General features: G+C 44.6%; 1 long non-coding RNA gene across 1 annotated transcript; it reads right to left on the bottom strand.

Moving 5' to 3' along the window:
- Positions 1-5,772: 5,772 nt before the first annotated feature.
- On the bottom strand, positions 5,773-13,537 carry LOC309539693. Its single transcript, XR_014222959.1, has 2 exons — positions 13,359-13,537; positions 5,773-8,560 (listed from the first exon to the last, which is right to left on the bottom strand). It is a non-coding gene; the product is annotated as an uncharacterized lncRNA (long non-coding RNA).
- Positions 13,538-13,743: the final 206 nt, after the last annotated feature.

Raw genomic sequence — 13,743 nt, 5'->3', positions numbered from 1 at the left:
AGTCCCTATTTCCAGTGTGGTAGAGCCAGCCAATCAGCATGAAAGGGGAACTTTTCATTCACTGAGAAGTCAACTCGCCCTTTGTGCTGACTGGAACCAATCAGAATGAACGGAGTTGAGTCAGCCACTGAGGATTGGCTCCTGGGGTCACTCTGGAGAAAGTGAGGAGTTGATGTTTCATACGCTTCAAAGCTAAGCCTTCAGGAACACTGAAACCACAAGGTGCTTCAGTGTCTGTAGAATGGTGTGTAAGTTCTGCTACGTGCAATGGAACTTCAAGGAGAAAATATAACTAAAGTCACTCTGAAAGAAGATGTTGGACCACTCCAGATCATTTGCCCATGTATGTGCACAGAAGATAGTAAAGGTAAAGGTAAAGGTAGAAGATAGTAGATCTAGCTAAAAGGCAACACTTGCAGATCTGCATTGATTGATGCAATGCAAAGCTCATTATTATTACAGTGGACGCTCGGGTTGTGAACGTGATCTGTGCGGGATGCACGTTCACAACCTGCAGCGGCCGTAACCCGTAGTGGCGCATCTACGCAAGCGCAGGTTGCGATTCGGTGCTTCTGTGCATGCACAAAGCGCGATTTAGCCATTCCGGTACTTCCAGGTTTCGGCAGTCTGTAACACGAAAAAACACAACCTGAAGCATCTGTAACCTGAGGTATGACTGTATTATTATTGAATAGTTATAAAATTATTGAATCATTTTAGAAGGTTGTGTGATCTTGCTTGGTCCCTGCTCCTGCCCACCTATCAGTTCGAAAGCACGTCAAGTGCAAGTAGAAAAATAGGTACCACTCCAGCGGGAAGGTAAACAGCATTTCTGTGTGCTGCTCTGGTTTGCCAAAAGCGGCTTCTTAGTCATGCTGGTCACATGACCCGGAAGCTGTATGCTAGCTGCCTCGGCCAGTAAAGCGAGATGAGTGCAGCAACCCCAGAGTCATCCATGACTGGACCTAATTGTCAGGGGTCCCTTTACCTTTACCTCTTGTATAGCTCATTCCTTTCAACTGTGCTTGTGCAGGACTTCTACCTTGGTGGATTGTGCCCCAGATTAATTAGTGCAAAAGGGTGACATTTGCATTTTTCTGCATCAGGCCCAAAAAACGTATTGCTTTTGGATTCTCTTCATGGCGTTATTAGCAATTTCAGTCTCAGCAGATAATTTCCGCAGCATATGTTGAACGTTCAAAGGAGTTTCAGCCAAAATAAGAGTTGCAGCCCTGCCAAAAAAAATTCTCATGGCCCAAAGCCATGGGACACATACTGTAAGCGTTTGATTCTTTGCCATATGAAGATTTCAGTGTGTGGTTTGTACGGCCAGAATATTGGGCAACTCCATAAATTAGCTACGAAAGGAAAGAACTGGGATTGGCAGCAGATTCAGGACAGACAAATGGAAGTATCCCCCAAGTCACCATTAGAGAGCCAGGTCATATTCACACCACAGATTTAATGCACCCGGCTTCTCCCAAAGAATCCTGGGAACTACATTTTCTCAAGGGTGCTGGGAACTGTAGCACGGTGGGAGATGCACTACAGTTCCCAGAAATCTTTAGGGTAATCCATGCCCTTTAACTGCTTTAAATATTTGGTGTGGCTGTGGAGAGCCAGTGTGGTGTAGTGGTTAAGAGCGGTAGTCTCGTAATCTGGTGAACCGGGTTTGCTTCCCCGCTCCTCCACATGCAGCTACTGGGTGACCTTGGGCTAGTCACACTTCTCTGAAGTCTCTCAGCTCCACTCACCTCACACAGTGTTTGTTGTGGGTGAGGAAGGGAAAGGAGAAAGAATGTTAGCTGCTTTGAGATTCCTTTGGGTAGTCATAAAGCAGGATATCAAATCCAAACTCCTCCTCCTCCTCCTCCTCCTCCTCCTCTTCTTCTTCTTCTTCTTCTTTGGTTAAGGTGTCAGCCTAGGGCCTGGGAGACCGGTGTTAAAATCCCCACTCAGCCATGAAGAGCCAGTGTGGTGTAGTGGTTAAGAGCGGTGGACTCGTAATCTGGTGAACCGGGTTCACTTCCCCGCTCCCCCACATGCAGCTGCTGGGTGATCTTGGGCTAGTCACGTTTCTTTGAAGTCTCTCAGCTCCACACACCTCACAGAGTGTTTGTTGTGGGGGGTGGGGGTGGAAGGGAAAGGAGATTGTTAGCAGCTTTGGGGCTCATTAAAAAGTAAAGGGATCCCTGACCATTAGGGATCGTCCGCGACTCTGGGGTTGCGGCGCTCATCTCTCTTTAATGGCCAAGGGAGCCGGCATACAGCTTCCGGGTCATGTGGCCAGCATGACTAAGCCGCTTCTGGCGAACCAGAGCAGCGCACGGAAACACCATTTACCTTCCCGCGGGAGTGGTACCTATTTATCTACTTGCACTTTGTGCTTTTGAAGGTGGGCAGGAGCAGGGACAGAGCAACGGGAGCTCACTCCATCATGGGGATTCGAACCACCGACCTTCTGATTGGCAAGTCCTAGGCTCTGTGGTTTAACCCACTGCGACAAAACTCCTTAGGGTAGTGAGAAAGCGGATATCAAATCGAAACTCTTCTTCTTCTCGCTGGATGATATTGAGCCAGCTCAGCTTAGCCTACCTCAGAGGCTTGTTGTGAGAATAATATGGAGGGAAGGAGCTATGCATGTTGCCTTGATATCCTTGGAGGAAGGCCGAAGTTTATAAATGAAATAATAAATGAAATTCATCAATGGAATCTGTGTGGTGCCAGCACTTGCTTAATACTGCTTGCCCCCCTGATATAATTCTAAACTTATTTATTTGACTTCACTGGCTTGAAAGACTTTTGCTCCTGCAACACTTCAGTGGAAGTGAGAAGCCTAACAGTGGGGGGGGGGATGATTTTCTTGTTTCTTTTGTCTGGGGTTGATGAACTTTTATGGAGCCTAACACGGCTGAGTGCAGGGTTAAACCTCTCTTTGAAAAGGCCCGGTAATTTGTAATAGATTAACCCCACGGGAATTTGATTAGTATTAACCTGTCATCAGCACAAGGCAGCTTTCAAAATTATTATTACATGCTCCTGTAGTAATTTTCTCTTGGCCAATATTTGAAAGATTTTCTCTGTGATTCCCCTTCTCCCAGGAGACGAAAACTTGGGGTCAACCAGTGGAGCCAAATGGGGTTAAGTTCAGGAGAGTCAACACAGGACAGCCACAAATAAATTGACATGGAAAAAGAGGAAGCACCACACACTGCGCACAAATTTGCAAAAAATTGGCATATTGGAAAAATTGAATGGGTGAGGTGAGGATCACTGTCTTGTTTTGTTCTTGTTACTGATAGGTAGCCGTGTTGGTCTGCCATAGTCAAAATAAAAAAAATCCTTCCAGTAGCACCTTAAAGACCAACTAAGTTAGTTCTTGGTATGAGCTTTCGTGTGCATGCACACTTCTTCAGATACACTGAAACAGAAGTTGCCAGACCCTTCTATATAGTGAGCAGGTGGGGAGGGGTATTACTCAGAAGGGTGGTGGGAATGGGAGATTGGCAGATAGCTGAAATGAGCTCTATTCAGCTAAGTTTTAGAGCAGGGGTCAGCAAACTTTTTCAACAGAGGGCCGGTCCACGGTCCCTCAAACCTTGTGGGGGGCCAGACTATATTTTGAAGAGAGAAAAAAAAGAAGGAATTCCTATGCCCCTCAAATAACCCAGAGATTCATTTTAAATAAAAGGCCACATTCTACTCATGTAAAAACACACTGATTCCCGGACCGTCTGCGAGCTGGATTTAGAAGGCCTTAGTTTGCCTACCCATGTTTTAGACTCCCTGAAATTAAAGGATCTAAATTCAGGTAGGTAGCCGTGTTGGTCTGACACAGTCGAAATATTTTTTTTTTTAAAAATTGTCCAGTAGCACCTTAGAGACCAACTAAGTTCTGGGTATATGCTTTCGTGTGCATGCACACTTTAGTCATGGCATTAATTCCAGTGTGTTTGCTCTGAGTAGGATTAGCACTGCACCCCCACCCAAGACATCTCAGCATAGTGGAAGAAGCAAAGATCACCAGTGTCAAAGCAATGATTCTTCAACATCAGCTTCGTTGGACTGGTCATGTTGTGCGGATGCCTGATGATCGTCTTCCAAAGCAACTACTCTACTCTGAACTTAGAAAGCGTAATGCTGGTGGTTGACAAAAGAGGTTTAAAGATTCTCTCAAGGCAAATCTAAAGAAATGTAGTATAAACACTGACAACTGGGAAACATTGGCCTGTGAGCGCTCCAGCTGGAGAACAGCCTTGACCAAAGGTGTCATGGGTTTTGAAGACGCTCGAACTCAGGACGCAAGGGAGAAACGTGCTAAGAGGAAGGCACTCTTGGCAAACCCTCACCATGATCAAATCCCACCTGGAAATCTATGTCCCCACTGTGGAAGGATGTGTGGATCCAGAATTGGCCTGCACAGTCACTTATGGACTCACGGTTAAAACCATGTTCATGGAAGACAGTCTTACTCAGCTATGAGTGATAGCAGACAAAGAAGAAGAAGAAGAGGGAGAAGACATCTCAACATACCGGGAAAGACCCAGCTGACTGGTCTGCCATTTGGGTGCTAAATGTTGAAGGCCAACTTCATGTCCCATCCTTCTACATTTTAGGATTATTTATCTTTAGGGACTTTGGGGTGGATAGCCATTAGGCACAGGGGAAGATATCTGATTTAGTTTGCATTTAGAGCTGAATCCATCAGATCCACACTTTCTGAAACAATGACAATGGACGCAGTCATCCTTCATAATCCATATTAATCTGAATTCTTCAATGTAATTCTCCAATTATTTTTTTTTTTTGCAGATAATAGGTTAAAAGATGCATGAAAATGAAATATTAATGAAGACACATTATATTAGGAGAAATTGTTTGTGAAAATGTGCATATGAGTCAAAACTATGACTTTTTTTGAGCTGGAACTCCCTGGAACGCAGTTCCGGCGCCTCTCAGGTGAGTGCCATTACCACCATAATAGAACAATGGAGGCATTCATTGTGAATTCTGGCACTCTTGCCCTAGAAAAATAGCACTGGTCAAAACTGCATGCAGAAATGTGTTTCTCAGGAGAAATTTGCCCTAAAATGCTGAAGAATTTCCATGCTGTTATTTGAAAAAATGAAATACTGCAGAAATGCGAACTATACCCAAGAATGGCAAAATGAGAAAGTGAGCGAGCGTGAAGAGGCAATTCCTTTCATCCCTAACAGCAGGACACATGGCCTCCCTAAGTCTTAAAGAATTACTTTTTCCAACAACAAGTAATTAACTTCTGGAATTGAGTGCTGCAAGACCTGGTAGTGACCACTCTCTTTAAAAAAAGAATCAGATCAATGGATGAAGGATGGGTCTATCAATGGCGGTTAGCCATTACGGCTAAATGGAATCTCCACATGCAGAGAGGCAGCAGTAGATCTCCGAGTATCCAAATTGTAGGGGGCAGCTTCTCTGGGATCTACTTTGACTCTGCCTCCCCAGGATGGCCAATAGACATTCCTGGAGAGGAAGTCAAACAATAGGGCTTCCTCTTCAAGCTGGTACTTCCTCAAGCAACAAGGTATCCCTGTGATGAGGCATCTTCCTGTGTCCTTGTTATTATTATTTTTAAATTTTATCTTCAGATTTACTCCTCGGTTTGGCCTCCTGTTATGTCATATGGGCTCTTTGGATCCGGGTTCTTGGCTCCTGGCTCAGCTTGGACTGCTGCCCCCAGCCCAGATCTGACACCTTGCTTAAGGGTTCCTGAAATATACACGGAGTCGAGAGTGGATTTCATGCTCTTTATTCAGCTCATAGTGGTGAGGAGGAATGGAAGTTCCCCCACAATATCTGCTTTATATACATTATTTACACAATGGGCTGCACGTGATTGGCTAATTCCGGGATTCTCCTGTAGGCCAATCAGGTTGTGGATTCACTTCCACCTGGAGCTGGATTGGGTGGCTCCTGCAGACCAATCATACTGCTGCATTGTTCTAGGACCAATCAGACTGCTGCATTTTGGATCCTATTCAACTTAGTACATAACAGTTCCCTAGGTTTCATCTGCCTGGTTGTTGCTGTTGCTCTTTGATCTGGCCATTGGTCTTTGGTCTGATCTTTGTTTTCTTGTTGTTGTTTGTGACCACACTCCAGCTGCCTACCACTTTCATTCATAAAAGATGGCTAAACCCTAGGTGAGAGTGACAGTAAAGCACTAAGGAAAAACAACAACATTTCAGACTGTAAGGGAGGTGCAATGGGATTGAGAAGCTCTCTGACTAATATGCACCTATGGCTAATTAATGGCTTCATCGCTCTAGCAGTTATTAAACACAGACGTTTAATGTATTACTTCCAAAGCCATCATTAAGTGGCAATTCAAATTCCTAGTTCTCTCGTGCACAAGTGATTAGGATTTGGCAACTAAGTAATGAAGAGATCTCTTTCAAAATGATTGATCTGCGCCGAGATTGAATAATGACTATTTTTGTGTTTAATAGATTAACACCTTGATTAGCGATTAGTGTTTTATGGTGCCAGTTCAGACAACCCACTTCCAGAACCATCTTGTGGCTGTGTAATAAAATGTTTACTCACATGCTTTATTCCCACCCTGCTTTCTAATAAGAAACGCCTTTCTTTGCTTTATTACTCCATATGCAGGGCTATCGGTAGCACGTTTACTTGGAAATAAGTCCCTCTACATTTCTAGTAAATGTGCTTAGTATCGCAGTCTGGTCTATGGTCTTTATGCACCTGAGTCTTATAGTGCAAAACAATGGGTTTCCTTATCACGGAGGGCGAAAAATAGATCTGCTAATACATTGAATTATAACACTTTTTTGTTTTAAAAAAGGGCAACACAATATAGATAAAACCCTCCCCCGCCCCACACAGCAGCAAAATATTGCAGCACATCCCTTAACCAGAAATAGAATAAAAAATTGAGAGGGCAGATTAAGAAATCCTCTGGTGCTAACATGTTTTGTGGCCATTCAAAACACAGATAAAGGCTATTGATACACATACCTTTAAAGCACATTATTCCCCCCCCCAAGAATGATGGGAATTGTAGTTTACCGCCAAACAGAGAGGTCTCAGTGAACTTCCCCGGGACTGGAGTTCTGTTTGCATTTTAATGAGAAACTGCCTAATTGCACTTCTTGAACTGATATGCAAACTTAAACACTATTCTTCCACATTGACACTTCTCCAGATTTTGCAATGCAGTGCTCCAACCATGTGATGTGCATATGAATGTTCATAGTACAGGGAAATGTCCCAAAATGCGTATGTTAGTGAAAATAATTTACAAAAAATACATTATGCTGGGAGGGGGGAATGCTTGCGAAAATGTGCACATTTGTCAAAACAGCAAAGAAATTTGCATTGAATTGCTGCTGAATTTTAATGCAAAATCTGCAGGTTTTAATTCTGCAAAATCTGCAGAAATGTGGAAGAAGGCTCAGAGCCCAAGGATTGCTGGTTGGATGGCGATGAGTGGTCAGAGGGAGAAGACTGGGAGGAGGAGGCGTCAAAAGCTGAAGAGCATTCCCTCCAACATTTCTCCGATGAAAATAGAGATGTCCGATTCCATAATGATAATTTTACTATTTACACCCCACACATCTTACCGGGTTGCCCCAGCCACTCTGGGCAGCTTTCAACATATATAAAAACATAATAAAACATTAAGCATTAAAAAAAAAATCTTCCCTATACAGGATTGCCTTCAGATGGCTCGGGGGTCGGAAAAGTCTATACCCTCCAATGTTTCTCCAGTGAAAATAGGGACATCCTAAGGAAAAGTGGGACATTCTGGGATCAAAGCAGAAACCGGGACGGCTTCTCTAAATCAGGGGTGTCCCTGGAAAATAGGGACACTTGGAGGGTCTGGAGGACGCAACAGGGCTTAGTGAGCAGGAAGAGGCTGGGACAGAGAGCAGTCCTGATTCAGAGTATTATGTATTGAAGTTCTCACCCTGGCCACCAGGAGTATCATGTACAGTGGTACCTCGGGTTAAGTACTTAATTCGTTCCGGAGGTCCGTTCTTAACCTGAAACTGTTCTTAACCTGAAGCACCACTTTAGCTAATGGCGCCTCCCGCTGCCACTGCACCACTGGAGCACAATTTCTGTTCTCACCCTGAAGCAAAGTTCTTAACCCGAGGTACTATTTCTGGGTTAGAGAAGTCTGTAACCTGAAGCGAATGTAACCTGAAGCGTATGTAACCCGAGGTACCACTGTATATAGTTTTTACTCAGGTCCACATCAGTTACTTTAGGCGGGAAACCCTGGGTTGTTGTTGCTACAATGTTGACAGCCGGCTGCCAATAAAAGCAGGGCGGCTGAGCTGTTTGCTGTTCAGTTCTATTCCAGTTTAAAAATAAAGAGCTGCTTTGGAGAAATCGCTGCATCGTCTGCTATGTCTACCCATTATTTAACACAGAGGCTGGAGGGGAGGGGGATTAGGAGACAGAGACAGAGATGAAGCCTGCTGCTGAAGAGTCCAGTGAGTCGTCCTATTGCAACCAGCTTCTTCCCTCCTGGTCTCCCAGAACAGGCAGAGAGCTGAAAAGAGCAGAGGAGAGATCGGTTGCATACAGTTGCAGTCTCTGATTTCTTGGAAGAAACCCTGGAGAGGAAGGGACTTAGGCAGTTGTGGGAAGGTGGAGACCTTCAGTTCTTGCACGCATAATAATAATAATAATTTATTCACACCCCGCCCTTCTGGCTGGGTTTCCCCAGCCACTCTGGGTGGCTTCCAACAAAATATAAAAAATACATTAAAACATCAGAAGATTAAAAACTTCCCTGCCTTCAGATGTCTTCTAAAAGTTAGATAGTTGTTTATTTCCTTGACATCTGATGGGAGGGTGCAGTGCCAGATTTACATATAAGCTAAACAAGCTATAGCTTGGGGCCCCACTGTCTTGGTCCCCCCCAAAAAAAATTAAAGGAAAAAAAACTAGATGTACATTTCCGAAATATAAGATAAAAAACTAATAAAATAAAAACCTACACACAGAAACAGTGTTTTGTGTTGTGTAGGCTCCTGTGATGTAAGTCATGGGCTCGCCTGCTAGCCTGCTCCCTAAAATATCACTGGTTTGCTCATTTCTATATATAGGGTGCCTACATTCTGCAGGGACTGGTTGCATGGCAACATCGGCAAATGGTTTTAGACACCTATTAGGTCCATAAATTACCACATAGCATATATTCAACACAAAAAACAGCGACAATTTGTTGATGACAAAGGACAGCTGGATATATAAAGGGCCCCCTTACCTTCAGTACAACTAATCCAGAATGCGGCAGCTAGACTGGTGATTGGGGGCGGCCGCCGAGACCATATAACACCAGCCTTGAAAGACCTACATTGGCTCCCAGTACGTTTCCGAGCACAATTCAAAGTGTTGGTGCTGACCTTTAAAGCCCTAAATGGCCTCGGCCCAGTATACCTGAAGCAGCGTCTCCACCCCCATCATTCTGCCCAGACACTGAGGTCCCGCGTGGAGGGCCTTCTGGCGGTTCCCTCCCTGTGAGAAGCAAAGCTACAGGGAACCAGACAGAGGGCCTTCTTGGTAGTGGCACCCGCCCTGTGGAACGCCCTCTCATCAGATGTCAAAGATATAAACAACTACCTGACATTCAGAAGACATCTTAAGGCAGCCCTGTTTAGGGAAGTTTTTAACGTGTGATATTTTACTGTATTTTGGGTTTCTATGGAAGCCGCCCAGAGTGGCTGGGGGGGTCCAGCCAGATGGGTGGGGTAGAAATAATAAATTATTATTATTATTATTATTATTATTATTATTATTATTATTCAATAGCTTAGGGTAGAGGTCAGCAAACTTTTTCAGCAGGGGGCCGGTCCACTGTCCCTCAGACCTTGTGGGGGGCTGGACTATATTTTGAAGAAAAAAAAAAGAACAAATTCCTATGCCCCACAAATATCCCAGAGATGCATTTTAAATAAAAGCACACATTCTACTCATGTGAAAACACCAGGCAGGCCTCACAAATAACCCAGAGATGCATTTTAAATAAAAGCACACATTCTACTCATTTAAAAACACACTGATTCCTGGAACGTCCGTGGGCCGGATTTAGAAGGCGATTGGACCAGATCCGGCCCCCGGGCCTTAGTTTGTCTACCCATGGCTTAGGGCCTCATCAAACCTAAATCCTGCCCTGCTCCTGACAGTCTGTTTCTTGGGTGTGGAAGTGCTGCTAGGGGACTGTGATGTAGCATCTGTGGATTCTGTGCTGATCCCAGGTTGGGATCACTGCTTGGGAGGGAACAGGTGACTTTGACAGGTGACTTTCCAAATTCTACCACCTCTCTATTAGCATCTCATTCTGCAAAAAAATATGTATGCCAGGGCTCCTGGAATTTGCCACTTTCTAAATTCTTGATCCATGATGATAGGCAGTCGAGAGATGCAAGAGGGTTTTTCTTAAAATATAAAAAGGGTTATTGTAATACTTGACATCCTTCAATGCCACCTCCTCTCCCTTCTGAGCAAACAAAACATCTCTTGGTGGAGCACTTGACAGAAGAAAACAACTGTCTTCCCAGGGAGAGTGCCTTCCTTGACAGCTCTTTAAGCTGCTTGATGGCTTTAGCAGCTGTTACTTATTAGGAAAAATCAGGTGTTTGGAACTGCTGTGTAATCTCAAGAGGCTTTCTTAAGGAGAAAGATAAACACACACACACACACACACACACACACACACACACACACACACAGACAAACACATTCACACTTAGATTTGATTGCCAAGAGTTTGCAAGAAACTTGGTCCTTCTTAGCTTGGCCTAATTCACAGGGTTGTTGTAAGGATTAAATGAGATGGGGACCTAATAATAATAATAATAATAATAATAATAATAATAATAATATTCGTCAAAAGATCTCAGGGCAGTTCACAAGATAAAAACATGAGATAAAAGGACAGATAGATATCGGTAGTTAAAAGAGAAACAGTGGAACAATAACACACACACTCTCTCTCTCTCTCTCTCTCTCTCTCTCTCTCTCTCTCTCTCTCCCCACAAATGCATATAAAACACTGTAGAATATTAATCAGCCAAAGGCCTGGTTGAAGAGGAATGGTTTTGTCTTGCGCCTATAGATATGCAGTGGATGCTCAGGTTGCAAACGTGATCCGTGCGGGAAGCATGTCCGCAACCCGCAGCGGGCGTCTGCGCACACACGGGTCGCGATTTGGTGCTTCTGTGCATGTGCAAAGTGTGATTTAGCGCTTCTGCGCATGCACAAGCGCTGAAACCCGGAAGTAACCCTTTCCGGTACTTCCAAGTTCGGCATGGTGCGCAACCTGAAATCGTGCAACCCGAGGCGTCTGTAACCCGAGGTATGACTGTATAATGAAGGAGCCAGAGAAACCTCCCTGGGGAGAACATTCCACAGACGGGGAGCCACTGCAGAAAAGGCCTGTTCTCATATTGCCACCCTCCGGACCTCTCCTGCAGAAAGCACATGAAGAAGAGCCACAGTTGTTGAATGCAGAGTCCAAGTCGGTTCCTGAGCCATTTAAGGTTTTCTGGGTCAAGACCAGCACCTTGAATTGGGCCCATGCACGCATCATACATTTGAAGCCCATTTCCCCATGCTCCAAAGACTCCTGGAAACTGTAATTTAAACTGTAGCTCTGTTGGGGGTAAACTACAGTTCCCATAATTCTTTGGATCATGAGGAAATGGGCTTTGAATGTGCAGTGTGCACAGTCTAGATCAGTGACGGCCTTCAACTGGGATGGCTTTTAAAGAGAATTAGATAGATTTATGGAGGACAAGGCTATGCACAGGTACCGGCTGAAATCTTTTGGTCCCTTAGTCACAGCATTATACCTGCTCTTTAGTCATGCATCATAAGGAAAATATTTTTTTTCCATGGCACCATCAGTATACATTTTCTCAGGACTATCTCTGCTGTCTCTTTTGTGTAAGCATTTGCTTTGGGACTCCACCTTTGAGAAACTTCCCATCATCTCTATAGAGGAATTAATGCAACAGCTACTTCCAGAAACTCAAAGGTTTGCTTTATGAAGGTGATTGGGCTCAATTTGTTCTTTCAGGTAAGAGCCTCACAAGGCCAATTTTTAAATGGCACAGACAACTTTCCAGCCACAAGAATGCAAGTATAAGCAGATGGGGTTTGTGATGTTCCCATCTTCTAAAGCTTTTAAATAGCAGGTTGGATTAACATCTGTCAGGGATAGTTTGAAACATATATTTAATTCTGCTTCAGTGAAGACAAATGAGCTATTATTAATTCTTTATACAGGACTTATGACTGCAGAGCATGCTACCATTTTCATCTAATTTGTCTCTGCAACAATATGTGGGGGCAGATAATTAGTATTCCCATTTTACTTAAGGGAAACTGAGACTGAAAGAGTGACATCCTTACCCACGAGTTCATGAATTCACAGCTCCCCAAGACAGAGTAACACACCCATCCTTCCCTCCCTCCCTTGAATTGCCATATAACCCACATCAATAACTCAGGGAGGGAGATGATATGCTGATTATTCCACCTTCTTTCTCCCTACTCCTGGCCATCAAAACCCACTTTCAATCTTACACAACTTCTGGAAGATACTCAGGCACCTCCCCAGATCTGGCACCTCTCCAGGGGAAGAGTATTTTGAAGTCTAGGAGAAGCAACTGAGACAATCTCTCGAGGCACTCTTGTCATCCAGACCTGTTGCAGGCATGTATACTTAACAGAGTGTACCTGGTCAATTTTACTAGGTGTGGTGGAACACTGTGGAGGCTCAAGCAATGTAGTTAATGAAACCAGTAGCAGTACTTCAAACTGAGACCCAAGGGCCATAGAGAGTCTATGCAGTAAGCAGAGCATTGATGACTGATGAGTTCCTGGTGAACCGGCCCCATCCAAAGATGGACTTCAACATTTAGCATCTGCCAACATTATAGACTTTACAGTAGTTTAGCTTCCAAGTGATGGAAGCATAACTAACAGCAGAGAGGTCTGCACCGACCAATTCAATGGCGTTGTAAAAATAGCCAGCGATGGCCAATGGTGGGCAGGGATTTAACAGAATATAATCCACATTATATAAAGGTCCAGTTGCAGACAACTCTGGGGTTGCGTGCTCATCTCGCTCTATAGGCCAAGGGAGCCGGCGTTTGTCCACAGACAGCTTCCGGGTCATGTGGCCAGCATGACTAAGCTGCTTCTGGCGAACCAGAGCTGCACACGGAAACGCCGTTTACCTTCCCGCCGGAGCGGTACCTATTTATCTCCTTGCACTTTTTGACGTGCTTTAGAACTGCTAGGTGGGCAGGAGCTGGGACCGAGCAACGGGAGCTCACCCTGTTGAGGGGATTTGAACCGTTGACCTTCCAATCGGCAAGCCTTGGCTTTGTGGTTTACACCACAGCACCACCTGCGTCCCATAATCCACATTATGTTGTTACAAAAGTTGGGTGCTTCCTTCTCTCTCTGCCGAGCAGTGGCAAGAGTCCACAGGGTTCCAGGTGTTCATCCAGGGTCTGTGGAAAATTGAAACAGTGAAGAGACTGTTGTAGCTTTAAGAAGTATGGTTTATTCACCTATTTACACATTCAGTCTGCATGGATCTTACAGCATGGTCATTTCAAGAGGGGCTTCTTCCCCACAGCAGTTCAGCCAGCCTGCAGCCAGCCTGCCCAAGATGGATCCCAGCCTTTTCTCTTCCTGATTCTTCCTACCAGAACA

Source organism: Podarcis vaucheri (assembly GCF_965113315.1).
Source record: "Podarcis vaucheri genome assembly, chromosome: 8".
Taxonomy (NCBI): domain Eukaryota; kingdom Metazoa; phylum Chordata; class Lepidosauria; order Squamata; family Lacertidae; genus Podarcis; species Podarcis vaucheri.
This window is presented reverse-complemented; position numbering and strand designations above follow the sequence as displayed.